Raw genomic sequence first — 12,500 nt, 5'->3', positions numbered from 1 at the left:
ACACACCGGGACAACAAGGTCACAATTCCTCGATTTACATCCCGTACCTACTCACTGCTAGGTGAACAGGGGCTACACGTGAAAGGAGACACACCCAAATATCTCCACCCGGCCGGGGAATCGAACCCCGGTCCTCTGGCTTGTGAAGCCAGCGCTCTAACCTCTGAGCTACCGTGTGTGTGTGTGTGTGTGTGTGTGTTGGTATACAGGAGATGGTGTGGCTGGCAAGGTGAGCGGAAAGAGGAGAGGAAATGGGGCGAGGATATGGGAAATGGTGGAGGAAGAGAGGGGAGGAGATGGAGTGAGAGGAAGGCTGGTGGTGTAAGGATGAGTGGATGAGAGTATGAGGATTACGTCCTGAGAGAAAGAGAGAGAGAGAGAGAGAGAGAGAGAGAGAGAGAGAGAGAGAGAGAGAGAGAGAGAGAGAGAGAGAGAGAGAGAGAGAGAGCAGACAAGGTATACTGGCGAATAAAAACAGGGATATACGAAGATGGAAAGGGAGGAACGAATATACTACATAGATAGCTGTGTGTATGTATGTAGAAGTCAACACAACCAACTGACACGTATGCATGTATGTATGTATGCATGCATGTATATATGTACGCATGTATGTATGTATGTCGATGGATAGACTGTAAAATTGAATCGGTAAGGGACTTAAAAAAAAAGATAAAAAGAAAGAAGAGATAGACGAAGCTAAAAGGTGGAAGCAGGTAAGTGGAGGAGGATCACGAGTTATGGAGAGTGGATATGGAAGCGAGGTGAGTGGGCGGGTGTGGAGCGAGTGTCATGGTGGTGGGTGTAGCAGTGGTTGTGGGTGTAGTAGTGGGTATAGAAAAACTCATTATCGTACTGACTGACTGGCAAACTGACTGACTGACTGACTGACTGACTGACTGACTGATGACTGGTATGTGATGGAAGACGAGGAGGAAATATATGAAGGAAACAAATACACTTTCAAATAAGATAAAATGAAAATGGATGGAATGGTGTATGTAGCAGAAATCTGATGGACTTGCTGACTGAAAGACTGAAAGACTGACTGACTGGCCTGGCGGATGTGTTACTGAATAAGAGGAGGAAGGGGAAGAGGAAGAGAAGGAAACAGATACACTTTCGCTTAAGATGGAAAGAAAGAAGAGATGAAGACGGATGAAGACTGATAGAGGTGAAGGTAAGAAGTAAGGAAGGGAGAAAGGAAGGAAGGGAGTGAAGAAGAGATAGGAAAGGATGAAGGGGTGGAGGGAGGGACGGAAGGATGGATGGATGGAGGGAAGGAGGGTTTGAAGACGATACGAATGATGGAGAAGGGGATTAAGGAAGACTGATGGAGGAGAGAGAGAGAGAGAGAGAGAGAGAGAGAGAGAGAGAGAGAGAGAGAGAGAGAGAGAGAGAGAGAGAGAGAGAGAGAGAGAGAGAGAGAGAGAATTCACATATCATAAATGACATTGATCTCTCTCTCTCTCTCTCTCTCTCTCTCTCTCTCTCTCTCTCTCCCAAGCAGCCGGATGTGGATAAGAGAAAGAGAGGAGGAATAACAGTGAAAGGAGGAGGAGGAGGAGGAGGAGGAGGAGGAGGAGGAGGAGGAGGAGGAGGAGGGAGTGAGGAGGAATGGAGGAACAATACAAACACTGAACTGAAAGGGAAGAGCCTTTGTAGTGCCTTTAAAAATGTCTCAATGTACCGCTCAGGGCAGAGAGAGAGAGAGAGAGAGAGAGAGAGAGAGAGAGAGAGAGAGAGAGAGAGAGAGAGAGAGAGGAGGAGGAGGAGAGAGAGAGAGAAGTATCTTGTGTTACTGGTTCAATTATTAACAGTCATTTCTCTTTAGCTGTCAAAGGAGAATATTGAGAGAGAGAGAGAGAGAGAGAGAGAGAGAGAGAGAGAGAGAGAGAGAGGATGAAAAAAGTGAGAGTGGTAGCTTGTCGGAATATAATGACTGGACCCCGATCGCTTCTCTCTCTCTCTCTCTCTCTCTCTCTCTCTCTCTCTCTCTCTCTCTCTCTCTTATTCAAGCCCTTGATGAGAGCTGATGAAAGTCCTCCCTCTGACAGAATTTATATCAAGCCATTTAGGGAGAGAGCAAGGACGAGTGACAAACCCTGTACCAATTATGCTTCGATCACTATTTTTATCCCTGAACTTCTGCCCACCCAGCGCCTCGCAGCTCGACCCCTGCTTGCCTCACCCCTGCCTGCTGTGAAAGATCCCTCGGAAATACCTGGTTGGCTGTTCAATGAAGCTCAGTTCCGCTCGGGTGGCTAACAAGACCTTGGAAGCGCAAATCTTAAAGTGTGGGTCCTTATCTCAAACAGCGTCCACTTATCAGGCTTGGTAATGATTGGTTGTGTCTGTCAGGCTCGCTATCTTACTACTACGATCTGGTTTCAGTGTACAGTGATCGGGTTCGGGTTCGGGTTCGGGTTTGGGGTTGAGTTTGGGTTTGAGGTCTGTATTCAAAAACGCTTTACTCTCTCACCGTAATTATTTTCAAAGGTTACAGAGATGATCAGTTGGATTATCAAGAGTGTTTCTCCAGTTGATAATGTAGAAACCTTGTCACTCTGCCTCTAGAATGATAAAAACAGCTTAAAAATCTCGTGTAAGTTCAAATACAGCGTGGAGGTGAAGCGCAGAAGTGTTTGAGAATGCAAGGCTGAGTACATCACTTCATCACTTTCGCGTGTTGTATGTTAAAGAGTGTGGTGTGTAAAATGATGCGCGGTGCTGTAATAATGATAGCTGACTGGGGTAAAAAAGAATATGCTACAGGATAAAACCAGCAAAAAGAAATTCTGGTGGGAAATGCACCATAAATTTTTGGACTCGGAAAAATGGTACAACAAAAAATAATGGCATGTTTTGGTAATGGTTTGGCTAAGTTTGGTTTTTCATGAACTATCATTTTTTCCCGTTTTATTTTATACTGCCATTTTTTTTTCCTGCGTTCATAATGTAAAACAAAATACACATAAGCGTATCCACCCACCTATCCAACCCTTCATCCTCTACCACACACACACACACACACACACACACACACACACACACACACACACACACACACATACACACACGTGTCAAAGGTAAAGGAAGCATCTCGCTTACGTTGTGTTTGGATTGCATCATTCATCAGCCGAGTAAACGACAGAAGCACAGCATCATTTCCTTCCATCAGCTGAACCAACTCTCTCTCTCTCTCTCTCTCTCTCTCTCTCTCTCTCTCTCACCAACTTGATCTCGTCTCTCCAGACTCCCATACGACTTCGTCATTCTCCCACAGCAACAGAGTTCACTACTGTGTTCATCATCTTCAACGTTATCTTCATCTTCAGTCTGCTCACGATAAAGACACATTCTCAGATGGAGTTAAGCCAGATGCCACGCCACGCTGGCTTTGGGTGCCTCGGCAGGATGGCTTGAAGCATCAAAGGAAACATGGCTTTGTCTTCGGTATTTGGTCGGCAGTGAGACACCAGTAAATGTGACGCCTCGCCCTTCCTGCACTGTTCTACAACAGCAAACTTACGTACATTCGTTGCTCCGGTCAACAGGGATCGCCTTTCGTCCAGCATTATTCCCGGTATAAAACATAACCCAGTATCAAGTGAACGCTAAATGTAATGCCCTGACATGCCTTGTCTGCTGTATCCTGTAATAACACATGTTTGAGCTCTCTGGTCTGATCCACAGCAGTTGCCTTTCGTCCAGGATCGAGAGCAGTATAAAAATATAACACGGTATCTCGTCACTGGTAAATGTAATTCCCTGGCCCGCCTTCCCCGCAATGCCCTGTAATAACACAAAACTAAACTCTCTGATCCGATCTACACTTTGAACTTCCTGCAGGTTTTCAGAAAATTCAGTGCAGTTCCGACAAATGAGAAACGCAATTCGAAGTTCCGGCGTGTGTTCTGTGTGAGCGAGGTGAGCGGGACGGGGCAGGAGACCCTGCACTCACTACTGGCCGAGCCGCGCCGCCCTGTGCCTCGTTAAGGGTATTGCCAAGCTGGGGACCATTCAGAGCAAGGCGACCCGACGGATACTTTTCCTTACGCAACGAGCCGTAAGAGCACGCAGGCTGGCAGCTTTAACCGCACTTACTGTACAGGAATGAAGCCGCGCCGGCGATCCGAGGACGGGAAAGTAATAACACATCGACGAGAGAGGTTTCCCCTGTTTATTTACATTACATCAAACGCTTTATTAACAGGTAACCAGGAGCGTGAGACCTCCACCAGCTTCCTCAGCCACCTGTGCCCGCAGAATGTTATTACTTTGCTCACTATTTGTAAAAATGAAGGTATGTATATATATGCAAAGGATCTTGCCCCTTACTATCTTACATCTCCTGCGCTTTAGATTAAAGGCGGCAATATCAAATGTTTCAGTGTCTTCCCGCGACTGCTTTGATCAAGATGTAGTGGAAGTTATTAGTGGTTTTCAAAAAGCTTCGTGATTGTATTTCTAGTTTGAACAAGAATCCTGCATCATCAGTACAGCAAAAGGCCAAGTAATCATCTCTGCAGTCTTTGAAGATAGTCCTAATAAGAGAAAAAAGTACTGAACAACACTGCTCGAGATATTGTAGCTCTTCACCGAGACACAGAAGAAGATATACCAATAACGAGTGTGATATTAGTGACTGGCTCAGGAGGGAAGCTGTAAAGATAACCACTAAGAGAGAGAGAGAGAGAGAGAGAGAGAGAGAGAGAGAGATCAACTGGTATAAATGCACAGTAAAAATGGTAAGTCTGTGAGTGTACATGTGTGTGTGTGTGTGTGTGTGTGTGTGTGTGTGTGTGTGTGTGTGTGTGTGTGTGTGTGTGTGTGTGTGTGTGTGTGTGTGTGAGTGTGTATGTGTATATAATCCGGTCTCTCTCTCTCTCTCTCTCTCTCTCTCTCTCTCTCTCTCTCTCTCTCACACACACACACACACACACACACACACACACACACACACACACACGCTCTCCTTCCCACACCTCAGGCCGCCAACACTCACTATTTTCACAGCTGGGGGAGAGCAAAAGCCAGGATTGCGGACAAGAGGCTTAGTTCATGACAGCCAGGGTAAGTGTGCTTCCTTTTGCTCCTCTCTTTTTTTTACTCTTTTACACCTATCTCTCTCTCTCTCTCTCTCTCTCTCTCTCTCTCTCTCTCTCTCTCTCTCTCTCTCTCTCTCTCAGAACGGGTGTGCAATATAATCTAGACGCTGCATCTTTAAACTCCAAATCTCTCTCTCTCTCTCTCTCTCTCTCTCTCTCTCTCTCTCTCTCTCTCTCTCTCTCTCATGTAACTGAAGGCAGGAAATTGAGGAAGTATTGCAGCCAGATGATCACAGGAAAGAAAAAAGAAAGAGGGAGAGAGGAAAGAGAGTGCGAAACAGAAATGATGAAAGAAACTACTAAAAAGGGAGAGAGAGAGAGAGAGAGAGAGAGAGAGGAGGATAAAAGGGACAGGAACTTCATGACGAAAGAAGTCGAGAAAGGAAGAGGAAGAGGAAGAGGAAGAGGAAGAGGAAGAAGAAGGAGGAGAAGGAGAGGATATTATGACGCAAAACTTATCAAATAACGAATATCTTTACTTTTTTTTCCCCTTCTTCTTCTTCTTCTTCTCATGAGCATTTCGACATCCTGTGCTCCTCTTTCCTCGTTGCATACCTACTTACTCACTCCCCCTTGGTAACATATGCCCTTTTACCCTTGACAAGTGTACAGTACATTCCCCCCCCCTGTAACACTGCTCTTTTCGTGACGCGCCCCATTTATAGTCTTACATTCGTACATACATGGCTAACTGCATTCTTTCTCCTCCCCTCTCCTCTCCTCTAATCCCCTTCCCATCCCTTCCTTTCTCTTCTTTCCCCCCCTTCCCTCTTCTTCTCTTCCTTTTTACGAGGCAACGGTAAGCTAAAGTAACAATATCTTAATTTACCCATCTCTCTCTCTCTCTCTCTCTCTCTCTCTCTCTCTCTCTCTCTCTCTCTCTCACAGCCTTGAATCTTCTCCTCACAGCCTCGAATTTCCTTCAATACACTCCTTATTTTCCTTTGCAGTCTTCCCATTTCCCTCACAGCGTCTCCTTTCCCCTCACAACCTCCTATCTTCCCCTCACAGCCTTCAGTCAACCCTCACAACCTCCTATCTCCTCTCATACACTCTTATCTTCCTTTGCAATCTTCCCATCTCCCTCACAGCTTCCCATCTTCTCCCCCACAGCCTCCATCTCCCCTTACAACCTCATATCTCCAATCACTATCCTCCCAGCTCCCCTCACTTCCTCTCACATCCCCTCACGGCCCTCTCATCTTTCCCCTCACCCAGTAATCTCCCGCTCTGAGTCCAAGTTGGCACCGTAAAGTCAAGTAATGCTACAGATTTGGACGGAAGTGTGTGAATGGCATCGCTCGCTCAGTGGAGGAAACTTCATACAATACAGAAATGAAGGAATATTATTTCAGCGCATTTTCGGAAGTAGTCTGATCTGGTTTGGTTTGGGCTGGGGTGGGCTGGGCTGCTCTAGGCTGGGCTGTAACTCTGTCCCTACACGTAAATTGTGCTGGGTAGAAAAAATAATAATAATGATAGTTAGCGTTTTTTGTATCGCTCTATTTTTTTCGTGACGAGTTGGCAAAACTACGAACGTGTGTAACTTTCGGCTTATTTCCTATCTCGCGATACGTATTGAATATTTCCAGTCTTTTTTTTTTTTTATATCGTTTTATCGTATTTTTGTGGGGTCATTTTAGATGTATACATAACGAAGGAGAGAGAGAGAGAGAGAGAGAGAGAGAGAGAGAGAGAGAGAGAGAGAGAGAGAGAGAGAGAGAGAGAGAGAGAGAGAGAATGTGTGTGTGTGTGTGTGTGTGTGTGTGTGTGTGCGCATGAAATAATAACGTACATAAATACTGGATGTTGTATGTCATATTGGTAGGAGTATTATTAATGTGTTGTTCGTACTCTCATTATTGTTATTGTTATTATTATTATCATTATTATTATTATTATTATTATTATTATTATTATTATTATTATTATTATTATTATTATTATTATTATTATGATTATTATTATTACTAATATTATCATAGCTGGTGTTCCTGTTATTAGAGCTAGAACAGAGTATCAAATATCAAAATTAAGCCTCTCTCTCTCTCTCTCTCTCTCTCTCTCTCTCTCTCTCTCTCTCTCATTACAGATATTGCGCAACAAAACTTTTTCCGGGTAAGCAATTCATTAACCACTAACACAACTTATTACCTATTGAACAACATCTCACCATCCCGTCACACCATACAACACCATCACATCCACACCTACAACCAGCCAACCTGCCACACCCACACATCCTCCCGACTACACTGTCACAATACCGAGCCACTACACAACTTCAACCACACGCGTCGCATCTACACTTACACCCAGCACATCCATACGCACTCCCGTCACAACCACACCTAGCGCCGTCACAAGGAAGGCAGCGGCAGTAAGATAAGAAGATTGCAACGTGTCACTCTGCCGTCACTCACGAAATTTAAAAGCGTGAGAAACTTCAAGTCGTAATGTATGATTTCTTTCGTTGGTGCACTTGGTGAGAGTAAGAGGGAGAGAGGGAGAAGGAGAGTGGGTGTGTATGTCAAGGTTGTGAAGTTTGTGAGAAAAGTGATGAAAGAAATGCTCGCTAATTCATTAATGGCGTGACTGAGGAGGAAGTGTATACAATTGGAGTGTTGCAATGAAATAGTGTTGAAGGTCATACTTTTTAATTGCTTTGCCTAAGCTTCTCTGGAGGCGACTTGGAGTGATATGATGAATGGAACAATGTAGGTGCCATTAGTTATATTAGCATTAGTATTTGCTGTCTTAGTAGTAGTGGTAGTAGTGGTAGTAGTGGTAGTAGTAGTAGTGGTAGTGGTAGTGGTAGTGGTGGTGGTGGTGGTAGTAGTAGTAGTAGTAGTAGTAGTAGTAGTAGTAGTAGTAGTAGTAGTAGTAATGGTAGTAGTAGTAGTAACTATAATAATGATACTATTATTACTACTACCACTACTACTATTAACACTACTATTACTACTACTACTACTACTACTATAACTACCATCACTATTACTACTACTACATATATTTCACGACTTTGCATAACAAATAAGCATCAACTATAAGAAAAAAAGAGAGAGAGAGAGAGAGAGAGAGAGAGAGAGAGAGAGAGGAGTAGTAGTAGTAGTAGTAGTAGTAGTAGTAGTAGTAGTAGTAGTAGTAGTAGTAGTAGTAGTAGTAGTAACTATAATAATAATATCACTACAATCACTACTACTATTACCACTACTATTACTACTACTACTACTACTACTACTACTACTACTACTACTACTACTACTACTACTACTACTACAACTACTACTACTACTATAACTTCCATCACTATTATTACTACTACATATATTTCACGACTTTACATAACAAAAAAACCATCAACTATAAGAGAGAGAGAGAGAGAGAGAGAGAGAGAGAGAGAGAGAGAGAGAGAGAGAGAGAGAGAGAGAGAGAAAGGACATAACAAGCCAAAATAAAAGGACGCTCAGTGGAGGAATGCCGAGTTGAAGTAATAATAATGGCCTCCCGGATTAAGATATAAGATACGCCCATTACCTAAACTACGTACACTATTTTTTTATTCAGAATTCCGCGACACAACTCGTTATGTGCAGAACGAGCTATTTTACCAGGCCGGCCAGATTTACTTTTTCATCAGTGGCCGGCTCTCTCTCTCTCTCTCTCTCTCTCTCTCTCTCTGACTGATCTAAGCTTCAGTTTCTGTCCCCTTTCTTTTATTTTTATGTGTGTGTGTGTGTGTGTGTGTGTGTGTGTGTGTGTGTGTGTGTGTGTGTGTGTGTGTGTGTGTGTGTGTGTGTGTGTGTGTGTGTGTGTGTGTGTGTGTGTGTGTGTGTGTGTGTGCTTGTTACTTGTACTGTAGTACGTTGAAGTCTATAAAAATTAAATATATAATTTCTCTCTCTCTCTCTCTCTCTCTCTCTCTCTCTCTCTCTCTCTCTCTCTCTCTCTCTCTCTCTCTCTCTCTCTCTCTCTCTCTCAAAAGAAACAAAAGATGAAAGTCACAATTAAAGTTTTACAAAAGTTGGGTAAATATATTTCTCTCCTTTTTTTATCTTTTTTCTTTTTCTTTTCGAGTAATATTTATTTATTTATTCCTGCCATTCGGATCCGACCGGTGAGCGAGCTTTGATTTATTCTTTTTTACTCCTATTCCACTTTTCCTTCCTCCCTAAAGCCCTTTCCGTGCGTACGCCGTTTCTATACGTGGACAGCGAAAAAGTTTATATTGAAACAGTCACACACGGCAGCAACAACAGCGCAACAGCAACGACGGCAGCGGTGGTAGTAGTGGTGGTGGTGGTGTCGGCGGTGATGTGGGCAACGGACAACAACAACAGCCTTTACTTCCTTCCTTCCCAGCCTCGTCCCCTGACACACACTTCAACCCACACCTGCTGCCTGCGAGCCTACCTGCCTTCCCGGGTCCCTTCGATCATAGAGTGTTGCATGCCGCAGGTGTTTTAAAGTCTCCACTTGTTGGTGTTGTGGTATGTTCACTTAAATTTGACAGGTGAACTCCCTCTCTCTCTCTCTCTCTCTCTCACCCACACCTTCTCCCTCTCTCTCCTCTCCCTTTCTCCCCCTCTCTCTCTCTTTATTTTCCCTTTCTCGTTTTATGTGTTAATTGTATTGCGGAATTAGTAGCGTGAAAAAATGTCGAATATTGGTTAGAAAAAGTGAGAGGGGTATAAAAAATGAGAAATGCTGATAAAAAGGGAGTGATGAAAGATACTGAATAATTGAAGAGAGAGAGAGAGAGAGAGAGAGAGAGAGAGAGAGAGAGAGAGAGAACGGTGAAAGATCGGAAAGCAATTTTTCGACACTGGGTATTACGTACCTGCGACACATTAATTAAAGTAACGGAAATGAGGTGAAATATAATACGATACAATGATTATATACTCTCTCTCTCTCTCTCTCTCTCTCTCTCTCTCTCTCTCTCTCTCTCTCTCTCTCTCTCTCTCTCTCTCTCTCAGTACAAATCAATCGTGTACTACTCAGAACAGAATACGATATTGTTTAATCATCTAACTACTGACCACTGAAGATTGATTTACTCTTGTCTCGTCACTGCATTTATTTTCCTGGTGATGATGGAGGAAGGGGGAGGGGAGTGAGCCATTTCACGTTAACATTTTTCTTTTCATGTAGAAGTAATTAGGCACCATTACCACCAGTCAACGCTACGTATGCACGATTTCTGTATCTACAAAACTCAAAATACTTCAGTTCGATTATCTATCTTACTACTCCTTGCGTTTAAATCATCGTATTAATGTCCAGATGGTGAAAAACGCTTACTTCACGATAACCAATCAAGTTACTCGACATCCACATGACCTGACACTCACACTACGTAACGCAACACAAACTGAAATGCGATATTCAGACGAGTACAGCCGCGTAGTCAGCTGCCAGAGGACCTGAAGAACATCTGCACGTAATGATAATATCAATGTCAATCTCTCTCTCTCTCTCTCTCTCTCTCTCTCTCTCTCTCTCTCTCTCTCTCTCTCTCTCTCTCTCTCTCTCTCTCTCTCTCTGCGTGCACATCAGTGGTTAATTTGATGGGATTGCTGCTCCTCCTCCCCCTCCTCCCATTTATTACCTGTGCCCCTCACGTTAATCTGATGGGCAGGGTAGGAGCGTCACCCCTGCATGTCTCTCCCTTCACCATCACCTCGTTCCCTTCCTCCCTGTCAAGCACGTGTCATGAAGGGTGAGCCGCTTTTCCTTGCCTCACCTCCATCTGTGCTATTGGTAAAGTTGACAGGGTAAAGTTTTCCTCCTCCTGCTACTTTTAGACTCTTTCCTTCTCCCTTCTTTTACTTTACACTCTCTCTCTCTCTCTCTCTCTCTCTCTCTCTCTCTCTCTCTCTCTCTCTCTCTCTCTCTCTCTCTCTCTCTCTATCTATCTATCTATCTATCTATCTATCTATCTATCTATCTATCTATCTATCTCTCTTGCACTGACGAGTGACACTGATGGGTCTGTTACTCGTATTTTCTGGGTGTTTTTTTCGGAAGGAGACAGCGCTTGGTACACAAAAATATAAATGTATAAAGGCTGATTGGTCGTGGATTCTAATTAGTGAGTGGGATAAAATAAAAGGTTCCAATCACGTTATCCAATTTAGTTATGGGCTGGTCTTTCTCTCAGAACCATTAGTTGCTGTGTGAATGATTTTAGTTCCCTGCTGTGTGTGTGTAATACGTGATGTCAATTTTTGTAGCAGATAATGCCTTAAATATGTATTAGTTTCATTAGTTACGTTATACATTCCAATTTTCTGACGCATATACAGAATTCTATCTATTAGCTAATGTGTGAATCCTAGGTTTCTTTTCATGTTTAGTAGTTTTTCATGTTTCTCTTTTCATTTAACCCTTCAGTGCTGGGACACATTTTACCTTCATATTTGTGTACGATTAGGCCATTTTATTGACGTTACTAAGGATCCATTGGCGTCAGAAGATTAATGGACAGAATCTTCACTATTTCAATCCCCACAAAGTTTCCGAGGCTGTGTAAAATCGCCAGATAGTAATTATAATGAACATGGAAATACGTCATGGCACTGAAGGGGTTAAAGTCACCAAAACTCCATACCTTTCCTCTTCTCTACAACAGAACGTACGTCCACATTAAATATTTCCTAAAATCTTTGCTAGTCTCCGTTAACCGCCTCTGATCCTCCTCGTTAGTACTTCACACCCTCTCTCATTCAAATTCACACATCTCCCACTCCTGAATTCACCCAGCCCTTCACACAGGCATCACTCCATGCCACTCCACCCTACACAACACTACTTTACTGAGCTCCTTATCTTACCTGCTACAACCCCGCCCTTGTCCACCCCGCCCTACCTCAACTTCTCCATCCTCTTATGCCCCAGCACACCAGAATTCCTCCTCCTCTTCTTCCTTTGCCTCTCCTGCTCTTTTCTATTCCCCTTATGCTCCCATCCCATACCAGCATTGCCCTTCCTCTTCCTCTTTCTCCACCCTTGTCTCTCCTGCTCTTCTCTATTCCTTGTACGTCTCGCATCTCTGGTTCTTTCATAGGGGAGAGGTCAAAGTCATTAGGTTGTGAAAGGAATACGAAGAAGGCTACAGAGAAGGACGAAAGGAAGGTATGGGAGACGCAGCGATCAAATAGGGCGATATCTGCAGAGTGAGCAAGTACTAATGATGTGTTTAGTGAGCGGTGGCAGTAGGTGAAATAGTGAGGTGGGTAGGAAGTTCTTGTGGGTACGAAAAAAAAAAAAGGGAGGTGCGTAGTGGACAGGAGAAACAAAGAGGGGTACAGATAGAAGGACAAGTGGACTCCGCGTGGACGAGAAAATGTTGGAGTGTCAAGGGAAAAATAACATTGAAGTGAC

General features: G+C 43.7%; 1 protein-coding gene across 1 annotated transcript in view; it reads right to left on the bottom strand.

Annotated features, from left to right (window-relative positions):
• LOC123511222 (A disintegrin and metalloproteinase with thrombospondin motifs 3-like) overlaps nt 1-12,500 on the bottom strand; it is a 155,457-nt gene that overhangs the window by 64,131 nt on the left and 78,826 nt on the right. The window lies entirely within an intron of this gene.

Source organism: Portunus trituberculatus, chromosome 31, assembly GCF_017591435.1.
Source record: "Portunus trituberculatus isolate SZX2019 chromosome 31, ASM1759143v1, whole genome shotgun sequence".
NCBI lineage: Eukaryota > Metazoa > Arthropoda > Malacostraca > Decapoda > Portunidae > Portunus > Portunus trituberculatus.
The sequence above is the reverse complement of the archived record's forward strand: the minus strand, read 5'-3'. Positions and strand labels throughout refer to the sequence as shown.